The sequence below is a fragment of the Bos indicus x Bos taurus genome, chromosome 14 (genome assembly GCF_003369695.1).
Source record: "Bos indicus x Bos taurus breed Angus x Brahman F1 hybrid chromosome 14, Bos_hybrid_MaternalHap_v2.0, whole genome shotgun sequence".
In the NCBI taxonomy this organism is placed as follows: Eukaryota; Metazoa; Chordata; class Mammalia; order Artiodactyla; family Bovidae; genus Bos; species Bos indicus x Bos taurus.
Window position 1 is genome coordinate 7060807 of NC_040089.1, and position 20450 is coordinate 7081256.

The 20450-nt window shown below is 47.3% G+C and overlaps 1 protein-coding gene across 3 annotated transcripts in view; it reads left to right on the forward strand.

The window, feature by feature from the left end:
- Positions 1-20450, forward strand: part of ZFAT (zinc finger and AT-hook domain containing) — a 161603-nt gene that overhangs the window by 18086 nt on the left and 123067 nt on the right. The gene's annotated exons all lie outside the window — the stretch shown is intronic.

Consider the following 20450-nt stretch of genomic DNA (forward strand, 5'->3'; position numbering starts at 1 on the left):
AATTTAGATCTTCTCAAATAGGATTGTGTCTCTGAATTCCCTGTACCCAGTGTTTATGGGTGCTTCTCCAGTGTCTGGTCGGTATATGGAGGGATGAATGAATGACTGAATGAAAGGAGTCAACACCATCCCAACAGGGCAAAAAGCACAAGCTTGTTGTCAGAGAAGTGTGGGTTTAACCCAGTTCCAGCACCAGCTCCTGTATTACCTGAAGCAGGTGATGTTTTCTCTGAGCCTCACCCTGCTCACCTGAAAAATTAAAACAGATCAGCCTGTTTCAAGGGGGGGCTGTGAGGATGAGGTCAGAGATAGGGCATAGCACCACGGGTGATGCCTGGTACAGGGAGGACAAAAGGGAACCATCACGATAACATACGTCATGAGTGAATAAGTATAGATAATCTTAGAAACATGTGGATGGCCCATGTGTACCTGGAGCAAGGATTCCCGTCGCAGAATCCTTCAGGTTCACAGTCCGTGTCGGACGTGAAATACACTGGTTTGCAGTGTCCAGACACCTCCCACTGAATGGCATCAGAGGCAGCAGGTGGCTGGATTGGAAGAACCGTCCAGGCACTGTAATTAGGTCCCTGCAGACAAAGAAAATGTATAGTATGGGAGGAACAGCTGCAGGCCAGAGTCAGAAAAAGCCCCCATAAAACTCTTTTTCCGTGACGAAAGAGGATGGCCAGTCCCCTGTGCCTAAGCTCAGTCTGTGGCAGTAGACTTCTCATCGCAGGATTCGTTAGTTACAGTAATAATCCAATTGCTCTTTCCTGGGAATATTCAGGCTGGCATCTCGGAACGGGCTGGCTTATTGATCATCCGTCTGACACCGTTAACAAGGAGAGACTCTAGACACAAAGTGTTTTGGTTAATGAGTCCCTCTGGCCATTCCCAGGGTGCTCAGAGAAGCTTGCCTGACAGAGGATTGAGTTGTCGGGAAGTTAGGAGAAGTTCTATTTAACTCTTAGTGGCATGAGGAGAAACTGAGAGAAGCCAGCGTCTGAAACTCCTAATGGCAAGTGAGGAGGGCCAGGAGGTGTCTGCGTCGCCGTCACTGATCTGGGTGGTGTGTCCGGGGCGTTCCTCCTCCCCTCCCGCCAGCCCGGGAGACAGGGCTGACCTCTACCCGCCAGAGGAAGCTGGAGTGAGGGGGCAGGTTACACATGATTGCTTTGGGGAGGAAGAGCATGGGGGTGGGGGAAGGTCTGTGTCAGACACTGAGCATCTGCCCCTTGACCTGATGAAAGGATGGGCAGACAATCCGAGTAGACCTAATGGCCATCAGGTATGTAAAAAAGTGCTCAACATCACTAATCACTGGGGAAATGCAAGTCAACACCACTGTGAGCTGTCGCCCACCTCCCAGTTGTGAGAATGGCTGTCATGAAAATGAAAAGAGGTAACAAGTGTCGATGAGGGTGTGGAGAACAGGGACCCCTCCTGCCCTATTGGTGGGAATGTGAATAGGCGCAGTCATTGTGGAAGGCAGTAGGGCAGGTCCTTAAACAACTAAAAATTGCACCACCACATGATCCGGCGATCCCACTGCTGGGCCTGTGTTCAAAGGAAACAAAGTCAGGATCTTAAAGAGATAGCCCCGTCCCATGCCCACTGCAGTGTTAAATCTCCGCTTATCTTTGGTTTCACTTCCCATGCTTTCTCTTACTCTTGGTCAACCGTAGTCTAGAAATCGTAAATGGGAAAATTCCAGAAATAAAAATCACATCAGTTTTAAATTGCACGCTCTTCTGAGTAGCGTGATGGGCTCTTTCCTTCCTGAGGCCCTCACCCGCTGACATGACATCATCCTGAGGTCCCCACCCACTGACATGACATCATCCTGAGGTCCCCACCCACTGACATGACATCATCCTGAGGTCCCCACCCACTGACATGACATCATCCTGAGGCCCCACCCACTGACATGAGATCATCTAGAGGTCCCCACCCACTGACATGACACCATTTGAGGGTCCCACCCACCAACGTGACATCATCCTGAGGTCCCCACCCACTGACAATGGCATCATCATGAGGCCCCACCTACCGACATGACATCATCTGATCCTGACATCCACCCAGGATCACCTGGAGCAGGTGACCCTCTCTCTGACACATGGTCAGAAGGTTATAGCAGCCTCACTCCATCACAGTGCCTACACCATTCACTTAGGCATTTCTCATCTCACATCATAAGAAGAAGGGTGAAGTGGGACTCCTAAGGCAGTCCAGTGGTTAAGACACCATGCTGCCACTGTTGGGGGCGCAGGTCCAATCCCTGGCTGGGGAACTAAGATCGTGTATCCTGCAAGCCAGGCGGTGTAGCCAAAAAGGAAAAAAAAGGAAGGGTGAATATAGTAAGATGATGGCAAGAGTGAATGTTGACATTCTAGGAATCAGCGAGCTCAAATGGACTGGAATGGGTGAATTTAACTCAGATGACCATTATATCTACTACTGCGGGCAGGAATCCCTCAGAAGAAATGAAGTAGCCATCATGGTCAACAAAAGAGCCCTTAATACAGTACTTGGATGCAATCTCAAAAACGACAGAATGATCTCTGTTCGTTTCCAAGGCAAACTATTCAATATCACAGTAATCCAAGTCTATGCCCCAACCAGTAACACTGAAGAAGCTGAAGTTGAATGGTTCTATGAAGACCTACAAGACCTTTTAGAACTAACATCCAAAAAAGATGTCCTTTTCATTATAGGGGACTGGAATGCAAAAGTAGGAGGTCAAGAAACACCTGGAGTAACAGGCAAATTTGGCCTTGGAATACGGAATAAAGTAGGGCAAAGACTAATAGAGTTTTGCCAAGAAAATGCATTGATCATAGCAAACACCCTCTTCCAACAACACAAGAGAATACTCTACACATGGACATCACCAGATGGTCAACACCAAAATCAGATTGATTAAGTTCTTTGCAGCCAAAGATGGAGAAGCTCTATACAGTCAGCAAAAACAAGACCGGGAGCTAACTGTGGCTCAGATCATGAACTCCTTATTACCAAATTCAGACTTAAATTGAAGAAAGTAGGGAAAACCACTAGACCATTCAGGTATGACCTAAATAAAATTCCTTGTGATTAAACAGTGGAAGTGAGAAATAGATTTCAGGGCCTAGATCTGATAGATAGAGTGCCTGATGAACTATGGAATGAGGTTTGTGACATTGTACAGGAGACAGGGATCAAGACCATCCCTATGGAAAAGAAATGCAAAAAAGCAAAATGGCTGTCTGGGGAGGCCTTACAAATAGCTGTGAAAAGAAGAGAAGCGAAAAGCAAAGGAGAAAAGAAAAGATATAAGCATCTGAATGCAGAGTTCCAAAGGATAGCAAGAAGAGATAAGAAAGCCTTCTTCAGCGATCAGTGCAAAGAAATAGAGGAAAACAACAGAATGGGAAAGACTAGAGATCTCTTCAAGAAAGTTAGAGATACTAAGGGAACATTTCATGCAAAGATGGGCTCGATAAAGGACAGAAATGGTATGGACCTAACAGAAGCAGAAGATATTAAGAAGAGATGGCAAGAATACACAGAAGAACTGTACAAAAAAGATCTTCACGACCCAGATAATCACGATGGTATGATCACTGACCTAGAGCCAGACATCCTGGAATGTGAAGTCAAGTGGGCCTTAGAAAGCATCACTACGAACAAAGCTAGTGGAGGTGATGGAATTCCAGTTGGGCTATTTCAAATCCTGAAAGATGAAGCTGTGAAAGTGCTACACTCAATATGCCAGCAAATTTGGAAAACTCAGCAGTGGCCACAGGACTGGAAAAGGTCAGTTTTCATTCCAATCCCAAAGAAAGGCAATGCCAAAGAATGCTCAAACTACCACACAATTGCACTCATCTTACATGCTAGTAAAGTAATGCTGAAAATTCTCCAAGCCAGGCTTCAGCAATACGTGAACCGTGAACTTCCAGATGTTCAAGCTGGTTTTAGAAAAGGCAGAGGAACCAGAGATTAAATTGCCAACATCCGCTGGATCATGGAAAAAGCAAGAGAGTTCCAGAAAAACATCTATTTCTGCTTTATTGACTATGCCAAAACCTTTGACTATGTGGATCACAATAAACTGTGGAACATTCTGAAAGAGATGGGAATACCAGAGCACCTGACCTGCCTCTTGAGAAATCTGTATGCAGGTCAGGAAGCAACAGTTAGAACTTTTTCCAAATAGGAAATGGAGTATGCCAAGGCTGTATATTGTCACCCTGCTTATTTAACTTATATGCAGAGTACATCATGAGAAATGCTGGACTGGAAGAAGCACAAGCTGGAATCAGGATTGCCGGGAGAAATATCAATAAGCTCAGATATGCAGATGACACCACCATTATGGCAGAAAGTGAAGAGGAACTCAAAAGCCTCTTGATGAAAGTGAAAGTGGAGAGTGAAAAAGTTGGCTTAAAGCTCAGCATTCAGAAAATGAAGATCATGGCATCCAGTCCCATCACTTCATGGGAAATAGATGGGGAAACAGTGGAAACAGTGGCAGACTTTATTTTTTTGCTTTCCAAAATCACTACAGATGGTGACTGCAGCCATGAAATTAGAAGATGCTTACTCCTTGGAAGGAAAGTTATGACCAACCTAGATAACATATTGAAAAGCAGAGACATTACTTTGCCAACAAAGGTCTGTCTAGTCAAGGCTATGGTTTTTCCTGTGGTCATGTATGGATGTGAGAGTTGGACTGTGAAGAAGGCTGAGCACCGAAGAATTGATGCTTTTAAACTGTGGTGTTGGAGAAGACTCTTGAGAGTCCCTTGGACTGCAAGGAGATCCAACCAGTCCATTCTGAAGATCAGCCCTGGGATTTCTTTGGAAGGACTGATGCTAAAGCTGAAACTCCAGTACTTTGGCCACCTCATGCGAAGAGTTAACTCATTGGAGAAGAGTCTGATGCTGGGAGGGATTGGGGGCAGGAGGAGAAGGGGACAACAGAGGATGAGATGGCTGGATGGCATCACTGACTCGATGGACCTGAGTCTCAGTGAACTCCGGGAGTTGGTGATGGACAGGGAGGCATGATGTGCTGCGATTCATGGGATCGCAAGGAGTTGGACACGACTGAGCGACTGAACTGAACTGAACTGAACTGAAGATGTTTTGAGAGAGACTACATTTACATTTATTATATTATTATAATTGCTCATCACCCTCAAGATGATGTCATGTCAGTGGGTGGGGACCTCAGGATGATGTCATGTCGGTGGGTGGGGGCCTCAGGAAGGAATTTTATTATTAGTTATTATTAGTCTCTCACTGTCTGATAAATTTAACTGTTTCTTTGATATGTATGTATAGGCGGAAACATAGTACTTACAGGGTTCACTACTTACAGGGTACTTACAGGGTTCAAACCACAGTTTGTGGTTTCCGGCTCCCACTGGGGCTCTTGGAAAGTGTCCCCTGTGGATAAGGAGAGACCCCTGTGTTCACAGTAGGCGAGGTACGAAAACAGCCTCAGTGTTCATCGGCAGATGACCGGATGCAGGAAATAAGATGCACACGTGGCCGTGCACACGCAGTCGGGACGATTATGCAGCTGTGGGAAAGGACGCCTTGCCATTTGCTGTGTGGATGAAAGTGGGGGACGGCGTGCTAAGTGAAACAAGCCAGGCACGGACAGATCCTGTACGACCTCACTTATCCGTGGAGTCGACAGCAGCCGCATCCATGGACCAGGCGGTAGCGCAGTGGTTGCCTGGGGGTGGGGGAGATGGGGGGCTGCTGGTCAAAGTGCACGAGCTTTCCTGTTGGATCTAGGGATCTGACAGCCAGCGCGGCGGGTCTAGCTGACAGCACTGAATTGTGCACTTGAGGTTTGCCGAGAGAGCAGATCTTAACTATTCTCGCCCGCATGCACAGAACGGTCTCTGGAAGGTGGTAGTTGTGTGCATGGGCTTGATGTGGTGAGCACATCACAGTGTATACGAATATTAAACCATCTCATACACCTTAAGAACCCACACTGTACAACCTAAATATATACAGTTTTTGTTTGACAGTGATGCCTCAATAAATCTGGGGGGGGGAAGAAATCTGCCTGATGTCAGGGCTCAAAGCTCAGCCCCCCGCCCTGTGCCCCCAGGTCTGGGAGTGAGCAAGGCTCCCTCATCCTGACCCGTCAGGAGCCCTGCCTTCACCACGGCCACCTCCCTGCTGAGCGGTTGAGGGGCCTCAGCTTCCCAAAGAGTGTAGCTTCACGGGCAGATGGAACCATGGCTTTAGTCAAGGACTTAAAATGTGTGTGTCCCTGCCTCAACGTCTATAAACTCAGAAAAACAGATAATCTCTTTTTGTAAAATTCCTGTGGCAGATGGTTGTCATACAGATTAACATGCAAAGAACTCAGAAAGGCTGTTAAGAAAGCTCTTCATTCTATTTTTATTCAACTTTGCTTATTAAGAGTTCTCCTCCTAGGGACTTCCCTGGCCGTCCAGTGGTTAAGATTCCTTGTTCCCAACATGGGGGACCCGGGTTCAATCTTTGGTCGGGGAACTAAGATCCCACATGCTGTGCAGCCACATTAAAAGGTTTTTCCTCCTCCTGAAATGAAATGTGAGTAAGAGATATATTAATTTGAATTTTTCATTTCATTTCTAAACAATAAAGGAATAAGTCATAATAAAGCAGGTGGGCTGAAGTCCATGGGGTCCCTAAGAGTCGGAGACGACTGAGCGACTTCACTTTCACCTTTCACTTTCATGCATTGGAGAAGGAAATGGCAACCCACTCCAGTGTTCTTGCCTGGAGAATCCCAGGGACGGGGGAGCCTGGTGGGCTGCCGTCTATGGGGTCGCACAGAGTCGGACACGACTGAAGCAACTTAGCAGCAGCAGCAGCAGCAGAATGCACATGGATATATACATGTCAGTGTTGGAAGGTACACGTGTTCTGACTTTTACACCTTCCCTCCTCACCAGTGTTTGTGAGAGGTGTCCCTATGGGCCGTCCTGAATGCCTCCCTCCTCCTGGGAATGCGTGCCCTGGCCCAGGTGGGGTGGGAGGCCCTCCTCGGGGCTCCTACAGCCCCCGGGCCCCCCCACGCCTCAGTCTTTCCTGTCCTGTGCTTGCAGGGCACATCGGAGAGGGGCCTTGGGCTGTCCCAGGTCCTGCGCGGGCCCTGACACGGCACTGATGGGAAGAAACAGTCGCCTGTGTTGTTGGTTATTTTCCTCCCAGCAGCCTTGCTGCCCCTCTGTCTCACGGAGCGTGTGTTCCGTTGCGCCTGTCACCCCTCATTCAGGAAGCCCTAGTGGCTAGCCTTCATCCAAACCTCTCCGACCTGGAAACCCTTCTGACCGGCACGAGCCCCCTTACATTCTCTGTGGCGTCGCGGGTGGCGTGAGGGCTGCGTTGGGGCCCGTTCCTCCTCCTCCTCTGGTACTTCAGGCCCCCAAGAGCCGTGAAGATTCTCTAGACCCCAGACCTTTCTCCTTAGAGCCGCACAGGAACCCATTCCCATAAAGCTCCCCTGCACTCCTGCAGGCACACCCCGGGGCTTTTCCTGGGCCCTGAACCCACCATGTGGGTAAAGCTGTCAAAGCAATCACGCCGTTATACTTTTATTTTCAATTAAAGAAGTAATAACACTTTGCTGGAAAAATGTTAAAACAATATACAGTGAGGAAGGTACATCTCCTTAACCATCCCTCCGAGATCCTAGAAATACTAAAACTGAATCCAGCCTCTGAACCCCGACATGGAACTAAATCTCAGGGACAGAGTTTTGGGTGGAGTAAGAAAGAGCAGCTTTATTGCATTGCCAGGCAAAGGGGACACAGCAGGCTAGTGCACTGAGCATTCAGTGTCTTGACCTTAAAGGGGTGTTGAATTCTGTAGCAGTGGTTCAAAAAGGACGTCAGCAGCTCGTGACATTCTTTTGACTGGTTGGTGGATGGCATCCATTGCCGAGGTCCAGCCCCGGCTGATGCAGGGTATTCGAAGGGGAGACGGCGTTGGCGACTATTTACATATTCATCAAAGATATAAAGAGTAATAGAATGAGGATAGCTCAGTAGGAAAATTCAGTGGAGAAAAGAGGCTGAGTAGCTTGGTTTACGCGGGAAATCAATATAACCTGTGATACCAGGTTAGCTCTGACCACGGAGGCCGCAGGCGCCCTCTCGAATAGCGGAAGGTACCCCACCTTAGACACCTTCTCGAGTGGGTTTTAGAAGCCCAGGCAAATAAATGGTCACAGAGGACCTCCACGCTCCAGATGGAGACTCAGCTGGAAATTGAGGAGAAAAATGACATGGGGAGACCAAGCTTTGGCAAGCAAGGCCCGTAGCTTTATTTTCAACAGGGGCTTTTATACCCTAAGTTACACATAGAAGATAATAGGGGATGCAGAGTCAGCAGTCTTTGATCCTTATCAAAAACCAGGGTTTCTTTCCTGCAAATTTATTGTATACAAATGGTTTAGGTGATTTACATCATCTTCTGGCCAGAAGGCCTATTAACATTTTATGATTCTTGACAAAGACTTATTTTCTCTAAGAGTAATTATTTTAAGGTTTGGCGCCATCTTCCGAAGATGTTAGATAAAATTGTATTCCTATAGGGCGGATGTGTAATGGGTTTACAACAAAGGAAAGAATTTATTACCTTAAGGGTCTAAAGTTGCTAACACCAAGGCCACTACTTATTTTTTCTACATACCAACTATATTAATTAATACACATTCAAGGATACAATACAGGGGATGTGAAAACTTGGCAACAAGCATTGGCTCATCAATGAAATACTTTACTAGTTTTATTCTGACAGTTTCTAACTCTCTGAGAGGCTCCAAGCTATTTGAATATCTTAAGCTTCCTGTGCCTCTCGAGGCTGGGAGACTGTAAACAATCGTATGCGTAGCTGTAGGAGTCCGGGTAAACTTGTCAAGCGAGTTAGAGAGCTATCTGAGGGGTTTGGATTTAAACACTCCTAATTGCCCAGGAAATTTATTAATTGGAGCTGTAAGTTAACTCTTTGACAGAGAGAGCGAGATGGTGGTGGGGGACAGCCCCCAGTAAAGTCAGAGGTGAGAGCACAAAGCAATAAAGTAGGCAGACTCTGGTTTTGGGGGTAGATGCTCGAGAATATCCAGGGGGACTCCTGAGGCTCGATCCTGCCTTTGCGTATGCCGAGCCTCCTTCCTCATGACCTTTGTCACGCGTGGAATGCCTCACCGGCTCCCGGCAGTCCATGTCATCATGCTTATGACTCCAGCCCGCCTGGGGTCCGCAGTGCTTGTGGGCAGCGTACCATTCACTCCTCTCACCTGGTAGGAATGTTAGTGTCTGCAAAACAGCTCAGAGACGCTGCTGTGGCGCTGTGCACCCCTTGAATGGGAGCCAGGAGCCTGCAGGAAGGCGGCACTGTCGCTTCTTTTGACTGTTCCTCCCTATTCTGTGCACCTCCTTCCTTCCCTGATTAGCAGATAGCTGTCTGAACCTGCCTGATGGAACTCAGGGAAGGTCATGGAACGAAGCCCATTTCCTATAATGAAGAAGAGAGGAAGACAGAAAGACGTTTGTGCCCAGAAGCCCCACAGGTCCTGCTCAGTTTCAGTATCACTGCTAACAATTAAGTGTGTTCCTAGACATTTCTATATGCATATGTAAGCAGATAAACTCTCTGTTGTCTTGTTATTTAGCAACACAACTGTCAGCACTGTATGAATAGCCTGCCACTTCACTACCAACACGTCTCCAAATTCTTTTTATTGTCTGTATTTCATTCTATGGGTAATTCTTAATTTATATAACCTTTTTTTTTTCCTGATGGTATTTATCTTCTCCCCAGCTTTGTGTCATTATAAACAAGGTCACAGATAAGGTTTACATAAAATCATCATTTTAAAGTATATAATTCAGTGGTTATTAGTATATTTACACTGTAATGCAACCATCACAGCCACCCAAGAAACCCTGTACCCATTAAGAAGTTGCTCCCATGGTTTGCCATTTCCTTCTCCAGGGGATCTTCCTGACCCAGAGATCAGACCCATATCTCCTGCTTTGACGGGTATATGCTCTACCACTGAGCAACCTAGGAAGCCCCACCAGGGGCTGGAGTAGGGGCCAATGGAGAATGACCATTAGTAAATACGGGTTTTCTTTGGTGATGATGAAAATATTCTAAAGCCAGACAGTGGTGGTAGTTGGACAACTCTGCAAATGTATAAAAATCACTGAATTGGACACTTTTAAATTTAAGGATGAATTTTATGGTAGGTGGTACCTACCAAATTTTATGGTATGAATTTTACATCTCTGTAAAGGTACTATTACCAAAAAAAAAGTCACTCTCAGTTTTCCTTTCTTCTATACCTTGGCAACCATTAATGAACTTTTTTTCTCTTTGGTTTTGCTTTTTTTATAATTTTATATGAATGGAGTCATATCATATGTAGTCGTTTGTGCCTGGCTTCTTTCATTGAGCATGTTTCCAGGTGGTAGTCTGTATCAGTACTTCATTTTTTTTTTTTTTAAATGGCTGAATAACCTTTCATTGTATGGATTGGCCACATTTTTTCAGCTCATTGATTTGTTGACAAACCCTTGGGTTATTTCTTCTTTCTGACGATCATGAGTCATGCTTCTGTAAACACTTTGTAGGAGCATTTGTGTAGACGGAGAAGTATTTGTGTAGAAGCATTTGTATAGATACAGATTTTTCTTAAGTCTGTACCTCAGAGTGAAATTGTTGGATAATAGGCTAGTTCTGTGTTTCACTTTTCGAGAAGAGGACTGCAAAACTGTTTTCCAACCAGATGAAGCCCTGGACCCATTCCTGTTGTCTGTTCCTGTTAATATATGAGGGGTTCGATTTCTCCGCAGCGTCCCCAGCACTTGTTAGTTTTCCTGTGTTTGATGCTAGCCATCCTTGTGGGTCTGGGCTACTATCACATGGTGGTTCTGATTTGCATTTTCTTGATAATTAATGATAGTGAGCACTTAGGTCTTTGGGGTATATGTTTCATTTCTGTATTCTATTTCATTGTTTCACTCCCGTCTTTGTAATTTCTGTTCTCCGCTTGCGTTGCATCTAGTTTGCTTCTAGTTTTTCAGTTGGCAGAGTAGGCTACTGATCTCCTTTCTTCTTTATTTAACATTTACAGCTTTAAATTGGCCTCTAAGCACTGCTTTTGCTGCATCTCATTAGTTTTGGTCTGTTGCGTTTCTCTGCTTTTCCATCTCAATGAATTTTCTAATTTCCCTTATGATTTCTTTTTTGACTCATTATTTATTTAGGAGTGCCATTTAATTTCCATTTACTTCTGAATTCCCCAAATTTCGTTCTGCTCTTTATTTCTTTTTCTTTTTCTAAAAAATTATTTATTTATTTATTTATTTAGGGCTGCCCTGGGTCTTCACTGCTGCACGCAGGGGCTGCTCTCTAGCTGCGGTACTCGGGCTTCTCAGTGTGGTGGCTTCTCTTATTGCAGAGCACAGGCTGTAGGGTGCACGGCCTTCCGTAGTTCCGGTGCATGGGCTTAGTTGTCCTGCGACATGTAGAATCTTCCCGGACCAGGGATCAAACCTGTGTCCCCTGCACTGGCAGGCAGACTCCCAACCACTGGACCACCAGGGAGGTCTTTTTCTGTATTTCTAATTTCAGTCCTTATAAACTTATTGAGAATTGACTTATGGCCAATCCTTGTGGTCTAACCTGGAGAATGTTCCTTGTGCGCTTGAGAAGAACTTGTATCCTGTTCTTGATGGGTAGGCATGTCGTATATGTATGTGTTAGGTTTCGTTGGTTTATAGTATCGTCATGTCTTCTATTTCCTTGCTGGTGCCCAGATTTTATAATTGAGGAACATGTGTTTCAGAGAGTAGAGGAGTTAAAACAGCATATTCAAGGTCATCTGGTTCAAGGGTCCCCAACCTCAGGGTCTGATGCCTGATGATCTGAGGTGAGGCTGATGTAATAGCAATAGAAATAAAGTGCATGATAAATGTAATGAGCTTGAATCATCCCCAGACCATTCCCCCTCTCCCCTCTGGACCCTAGTTTGTGGAAAAATTGTTTTCTGCAAAACCACTCCCTTGTGCCAAAAAGGTTGGGAACTGCTGCTCTATTAAGTTGGAGAGTGAGATCTGGGTACGCACGCTTGCATGTTTGTTGGGCTGCACCGCACAGACCTGCAAGCCCTGTACTCACCCAGCTTCCAGATCCAAGAAAGAGCCTAGAGTCAGCAATAGAGGCGTTGGTGGTTTAATGGATGGGGTTTACACGTCTGAAGCAGGGCCCTGGAGCGACACGTCCCTGTGTGTGGCGGACAGCGGGCAGGACTTGGGGGCAGTCTTCACTTCTGAGGGGAAGGGAGATGTCCAGTAGTAGGGCAGTTGATGTCGGTGGACTCATTAGTTGCTGCAGAAACTGGTAGAGGGGCACGCCCCTCACCGCTCCACTAAAAAGCTCTCATTAGCTGGGGTGGGTATAGATGAGGGTCACTCACATCAGGAGGGCGTAGATGAAGCCGCCCTCTTGGGCAGGGGATGGACAGAGAGCAAGGGAGCAGCCACCTGGAGAGGCCTGGCCATGCACTGCCCCACTCCGCACCCCGAGCGACCCTCACAGTCCTGGCAGTCCGTCTTCTGCGATATTCCTGGGGTCAGGTATGCTGGGGGCACTGCACCCAGACACCACAAACCCAGTGCAGGCAGCTGCAGCCAGGGCGTCGAGAGGAAGGCGTCTAGTATGCTAAGGACAGCCCTTTGTCATGGTGTGGGCAGATTCTGGAGCCGGGTGCTTACAAGGTCAATGGCTGCCACGCCCTGGCCGTTATAGGGAAAGTCCAGCCACCCCTGGTTGTCTCACACCCCCAGAGCCACCCCCTCGGGGAGGGGAGGCCCAGTTTTAATGGAAGCATTCTGGTGGCCTCGCCAGGAGTCAGCAGTCAGAGGACAGGCTGCCAGCCCGTGTTGTGTTGGGTGCCGTTAGAGGTGACCCCTTAGGTCTTTCCAAACAGAAAACAGTTAATCCCATTTCACTCCAGACAGCCCAGCCCGGGGAACTCACAGGCGGTCAGCCATATGGTGACCCTTACCAACGGGGTCCTTCTGACGTACTGGCCCGTGGGACAGGAAGGTGGAGGGTCTTTCCGCACCATGGCCATAGTCTCCACGTTGGCACAGTAGCTGGTTGACTCTTCATGGGAGCCCAGAGGAGGCGGATGGTTGTGTCTCACTGGAGACGCAGCAGTTAGACTCATTTCACAGGGAGGCGGGATGCTGCTCTGTCCTTAGACTTCCTCCCTCAGACTAGGGACGAAATGTAAGATACCCGATAAGTACAGCACAGGGGAGAGTGTGACCATTAAGCCAACACAAGCAGTGACCCCAGCTGAGGCAATACCACCTGTAACTTTTGAACCCACCTGCCAACACAGGAGACCTAAGAGACGCAGGTTTGATCCCTGGGTTGGGAAGATCCCTTGGAGGGGGAAGTGGTTACCCACTCTAGTATTCTTGACTGGAGAACCCCATGGACAGAGGAGCCTGGTGGGTTATGGTCCATAGTGTTGCAAAGAGTTGAATATGACTGAAGCGACTTAGCACACAGTTTGCAGTATAGTTCAGAAAACCCTGAAGTAATATAAGAACACATCTAAAACCCCGTATACAACGGCCACCAATTTTTACCTTGGATATCTGAACTATGCTGCTTCATTTTGGCTTTCAAATGCATTTCCCTTCCTCAGTGGCCAAAGTGAGTGTGCAGTATGTGTCTGAAAGGCCACAAAGCAGGCTGCTCTGGTCCGTGAAGACGAAGTTAAACCATATATACGCCAGAATGACTTCCTCATGCCTCAGTACATGCAAATTTTCCATTGTTTCCCCTTTTGATCGTAGATCTTCCAGTAGAAAGCACTGATGATCAAAAATATTTGTCCTGTGATGCTCGGGTGCTAGCTCCCACCCCTGGTTCAGATCAGGTCTCCTGGGTCTAGGCCTCCTTTATATTCACCTGGTCATTCATGCTGGGGAAAAGCTAACCAGGTGTCGCGAGCAGGCTCAGAGGCATGTTATTGGGGAGACACTTCTTTATAGGCTCTACGTCGTATCCTTATACCCAACTGTCACTGTGCATGTGCCTTTAGCAGCAGACTTGAAGCAGCAGTGTTACACGTCGTGAGCAGTCATACCCTGTGACAATTTCACTAGATAATTTTCTCTCCATCCCCAGGTGGCTCAGCGGTAAAGAATCCGCCTGCCAATGCAGGAGACGTGGCTTCGATCCCTGGGTCGGGAAGATCCCCTGGAGTAGGAAATGTCAGCCCACTCCAGCACTTCTGCCTGGGGAGTCCCATGGACAGAGAAGCCTGGGGGACTACAGTCCAGGGGGTCACAAAGAGTCGGACACGACTGAGCGACTAAACAAAACAGCATCATGGCAAAAGCACGGCTAACACAGTAACTTTCACAAATACAGACCTCAGCTAGCAAAATTAGAATTCAGTGTCCACTGAAATATAACACTGTTCTGTCTAAAATGATCCTCGTCTCCACCAAGCACAGCCAATTAAAACCAATCCATTTGCAAAATAAATCTGGTCAGTTGCCCACATAGGCTCCTCCAAACTGATTGAGGGGGGAACGAAATCCTCAAGAGTTCTTATTCCCAAGACATGGTTATTGCTAGAGTTTATCTAAAAGCTCTTTTTTTCTCTTTTACTTTTAGAGATCACAAAAGGCTAACATTCCAGAGAGTCCAGGTAGATAATTTTCATTTCGAAGGCACAATACCAGTCCCTCCTAGAAAGCTGCCTTGGGTGCTGTGTGCTCAGTCCATTTCCTCCTAGAAAGCTGCCTTGGGTGCTGTGTGCCCAGTCACATCAGCCCCTTTGCGACCAGGGATCAGGAAGTGAACCCACATCTCCTGCATTGGCAGGCAAATTCTTTACCACTGGGCCACCTGGGAAGCCCAGAATGCTGTTGATAGCTTAACCAACGACAAAAGGCTCACTGTGATACAAGAGCAGAACTGTGAAGAGGCCACTGTTCTCCAGAGCACTTGGCAGCCCCCATTCAGCAAGATCAACCTCCCTGGGATTTCCCTGTAACTTCGGAGTGCCGCACCCCCGCTCCCTGCCCCCCACCATGTTAACAGACAGGCCCCCAGACTTTCCATATCCCATCCTATATTTCCTGACATCTTGACATCTCAGTGCTCACAGGAGTCTCCTCAGTCTCCTGGCCACTCCGCTGATGGTTGGGCTGCACCTGCTTGACCCAAGCACAAGCGCAAGACCCAAGGAAGAGCCTGGTGTCAGCAACAGAGACATCGGTGGCTTAACGGATGGGGGGCTCACACACAGAAGCCGAGTCCTGGAGCAACACCCCACCATGTGCAGCGGACGGTGGGCCGGGCATGGGGGCGGCCTGTGCTCCCCAGGGGCAGGGGGTGTTGTCAGTAGCAGGGGAATCAGCGTCAGGTGGGCTCATTAGTTACCAGGGAAACCAGTTAGAGGCACGCCCCTCACCACCCCTTGGATGAGCTATCATTAGCTGAGGCCTGGGGCAAGTACTGGGCTGGCCCAGAAGTTCACTGTTACGGAAAAGCCCGGATGAACTTTTTGGCCAGCCCAATACAAACAAGGGTCACTCCTGTTGGGAGGGTGTAGACGCAGCAGCCTGGTTGGGCAGGGGATGGACAGGGAGCAGGGGAACAGCCATCCTGAGAGGCCTGACCGCGGTGTTCCTGTGGCGCTCGGGGCATAATCAGGTTCTTACCACTAAACTTCTTTTAGAAGTTATTTTCCTTCATTTACTAATTTACTTTTGACTTAAATTCTTCTTGCATACATTTTCTGTGTGTGTGTGTGTGTGTGTATGAGAGAGAGAGAGTATATACTGAAAAGTTAGTTGCCTGTGTAATTTAAAAAAGTATTTCTTAAGATTCTAATTAGATTTAGACTATTAACATGAGAACATTTCTTCAAAAGTCTTTAATTAAGAGCCCCGAGTCCTTCCTTCTCTCTTTGTCCAAGCCCATAAAATTTGAGACTTCCAGAATCTCAGTTTCCTCTCTAATGATTTTCATTCAGGTTTAACCTTCACAATTCATTTTAAGTTGAAAGATGCTGGAAACGGTTTAATTAAACCTCTAACTGTGTAGTAATTGATTTATGATTTTGGCCTCCCTTTATAACATGAAGCTTCCTAAGTCCTCTGGTTTATTTTATAGCCTTTTAATCTCTTTTGCTCATGTTGGAAGTGGTCTGCAAAAGAACTTTTCATTTTTTTCTCCCTTCTTCCTAATCAAATCTCTGGCTCTGCTCCAAGAAAAAAATTCCCTAATGGACCAAGTTTATTCTTCCTCTTCTGTGTTTGTATGAGTATATAAAAGAATGTGTGCGTGTGAATGTGTGGTTGTATCTGTGAGTGTGTGTGGCGGTGAGTGTGTGTGTGATGGGTGAGTGTGTGTGTGCGTGATGGGTGAGTGTGTGTATGATGGGTTGAGTGTGTATGTGTGATGGTTGACTATGTGTGTGATGGGTTGCATGTGTATGTGATGAGTATGTGTGTATGTGATGGATGAGTGTGGGTCTGATGGGAGTGTGTGTGTGTCATGGGTGAGTGTGTGTGATGAGATGTATGTATATGATGGATGGGTGTGTGTGATAGGTGAGTGTGGGTCTGATTGAAGTGTGTGAATGTGGGTCTGATGAGAGTGTATGTGTGATGGGTAGGTGTGTGTGAATTTGTGTGTGTGTGTGTGAGATGGGTGTGTGTGATGGGTGAGTGTGTGTGATGGGTGCCAGGTCTAATGGGAGTGCTGTGAGATGGGTGAGTGTGTGTGATGGGTGAGTGTGTATGTGATGGGTGGGTGCAGGTCTGAAGGGAGTGTGTGTGTAATGGGTGAGTGTGTGAGATGGGGGAATGTGTGTGATGGGTGAGTGTGTATGTGATGGGTAGGTGCAGGTCTGATGGGAGTGTGTGTGTGATGAGAGTGTGTGTGTGTGATGGGTGAGTACAGATCTAATGGGAGTGTTGTGAGATGAATGAGTGTGTGTGATGGGTGAGTGTGTATGTGATGGGTGGGTGCAGATCTGATGGGAGTGTGTGTAATGGGTGAGTGTATGTGATGAGTGTGTGTGTGTGAGATGGGTGAATGTGTATGTGATGGGTAGGTACAAGTCTGATGGGAGTGTGTGTAATGAGTGTGTGTGTGTGTGAGAGGTGGGTGAGTGTGTGTGATGGGTCAGTGTGTATGTGATGGGTGGGAGCAGGTCTGATGGGAGTGTGTGTATGATGGGAGTGTGTGTGTGTGATGGGTGAGTACGAGTCTGATGGGAGTGTGTGTATGACGGGTGAGTGTGTGTGATGGGTGAGTACAGGTCTGATGCGAGTGTTGTGAGATGGGTGAGTATGTGTGATGGGTGAGTGTGTATGATGGGTGGCAGCAGGTCTGATGGGAGTGTGTGTGTAATGGGTGAGTGTGTGTGTGTGAGATGGGTGAGTGTGTGTGATGGGTCAGTGTGTATGTGATGGATGGGAGCAGGTCTGATGGGAGTGTGTGTGTGATGGGTGAGTACAGGTCTGATGGGAGTGTGTGTGTGATGAGTGACTGTGTGTGTGATGGGTGAGTACAGGTCTGATGCGAGTGTTGTGAGATGGGTGAGTGTGTGAGATGGGTGAGTGTGTGTGATGGGTGAGTGTGTATGTGATGGGTGGGAGCAGGTCTGATGGGAGTGTGTGTGTGACGGGTGAGTGTGTGTGATGGGTGAGTACAGGTCTGATGCGAGTGTTGTGAGTTGGGTGAGTGTGTGTGTGCACGCTTGTTCATCCTGGTGGAGGTGGGGACGCTGGGCTTACCCTGGGAGGGATTTGCGTGGGTCTCCTGAGAGCTGGGTTCCGGTTCTCCCGTCACTCCCCCTTTCGAATGTTTAACAGGACCTCATCTCGCTTTCCTCTCTTCCTCCCCCCACCCCCATTTCTTGATCTGTCCCATAACTGCCTCTGCTGTATCCCTGGGCGCTGGCACCGTTCACTGTCTCTTTGCTGCTGCCTGGGCTCCTGGGGATTGCGCGTCAGAGAGGCTGACTGTCAGGCCTGGCAGAGTTAATGCTCCACAATTTTCCTAAATTCTTGAACTGGTGTGACTATAGATGGAGCTGCAGAGCAGGAGCTGGAGGCCTGGCTTTATCCTTGTTTTTAGGCAGAGCGGAATTTGTACTCCCTAGTTCTGTACTGGCCTTTTCGGTGTGTGAGATGTTTTAAAATGAAGAAATCGAGGAGAAAGTGCCTTAATGAACAAGAATGTGTGTACGTCGAGAAATCGCACGATCTCACAGTGGACAGGCTGGGAGGGTAATAGTGTCTTCAGAGACGGCCCAAGTCAGCATATTCATGATTGGAACCAGAGTAAGGAACCCTTGCCGTTTATCCTTCACTTCTTAAGTGCTCTGCTCGGCATTTTAATGGGTTGCTTTTTATTTAATAGTGACTTTTTACAAAATAGCGGTTTTGTGTTTATTTTTTGTGTTAGGCACTGAGTCTGGGGGGTCAGTTTCTTCCCTGGTGGTCTGGTGGCTAAGACTCCACACTCCCAATGCAGGGGGCCTTGGGTTCAATCCCTGGTCAGGGAACTAGATTCCGCATGCCGCAACTAAAGATTCCACGTGCTTCAGCTAAGACCTGGCACAGCCAAATAAATAAAATAAAGTCAAGTATTAAAATAAAAGGTATACAGTCTTTATTAAAAAGAGAGAGGAGCTGAGGCTGGTGGATTTGAACCAGGTTGGCTTAACTCCCGGCCACTGTTCTCAGCAGTGCGGGTCTTGGTTTCATTCCCGCGTCCAGAATGGACCCAAGGGCCATGTGGCTCAGCAGAAAAACCCGGGCTGGGAAGAAGGAACCCGTGTCCCAGCCTTGCCCAGTTCAGTGGCAAGTTCTGGAAAACGTGCCAAGTCCCTCGAAACTTTGGGTCCTTGATTTCTTCTCCCATTGAGAAGTTACATTTGCTGCATCTATCTCAAGGTTTTTATGAAGATAGAATGAGATAATAGCTGGGAAAGTACCTCACAGACTTGAGTGATGTACAAATAAAGGGCTTATGTTATTAGATTTTTGATAATGTCGAGATTTTTTTTCATAGTGCTCACGTTGTCTTTTGATTAAATTTAAACAATGCCAGCTGGTTCTCTCTGTCCCTGGCTAGTTCGGGCCTTGGATCTGCAAGGGTGATTTTCTGACCGTGAGGAAGTTATCCCCAGACTGGATCTGAGATGGACTCGAGGTGCACCATGGCTCACCTCTTCCTTTCTGCTGGAAACTTGGGACATAGGAAATGACTTGTTTTCTAACTGCTTCCTTTCCTGTTAGGAAATGACTTTGTTCAGTAGCTCAGTTGTATCCAACTCTTTTCAACCCCACGGACTGCAGCACACCAGGCTTCCCTGTCTGTTGCGGTCCTTTAATGGACTGGAACCTGGTGGTCCGGAGTCGACGATAAGAAAGTGAGAGAGAGAGAGAGGGAGAGAGAGGGAGGCAGAGAGAGCGCTTTGTCCGCGCGCCGCCGTCCGGCCCGGGACTCTGCCACTTAAATTTAAAAAAAAAAAAAAAAAAGAAAGTGAGAGAGAAAGAGAGAGAGAGAAAGAAAGACATGGGGACCCAAGCTCTGATAGAGCAAGGGTACTTTATTAGCAGAAGTGTAGACTTATATATCTTTAGTAAGATGATTACTCAGCTATTACACAGGATGAAATTTTATTGATAGCCACAATATGGATAGTCTAATACATACAAGGTCGCTGACACTGAAAAGAGTCACTGCATGTCTCATCTTATGACCTCAGTCCTGAGAACTGCATGCAGCTCTACTTGTTCTTGGAATAGGAACTGATAAGGAACAGAGAATCCTTGAGAGATAGAAAACAGCACGCAGGAATCCTCCTGTTAAATGCTCCCTGACACCCATCTCACTATCTCCTAGAGTTTGCTGAAACTCACATCCATTGAGTTGATTGTGGTCCCTAACCATCTCATACTCTGCCTTCCCCTTCTCCTCCTGCCTTCAGTCTTTCCCAGCATCAGGGTCTTTTCCAGTGAGTCAGTTCTTCGCATCAGGTGGGCAAAGTATTGGAGCTTCAACTTCAGCATCAGTCCTTCCAGTGAATATTCAGGGTTGATTTCCTTTAGAATGGGACTGTCATCCAAGGGACTCTCAAGAGTCTTCTCCAACACCACAGTTCAAAAGCATCAATTCTTCGGTGCTCAGCCTTCTTTATGGTCCAACGCTCACATCCGTTACATGACTACTGGAAAAACCATAGTTTTGACAACGTGCATTTCTTGTATGGAGTGTGCACTGTGCCTCCAGCACTGCCCCAGATCCTGTGGGACTTGAAGCTGAAAAGGCAGCTCACACCTCAGGGTGTGTGATCAATGGTGGGGGAAGGGAAGCACAGTCAG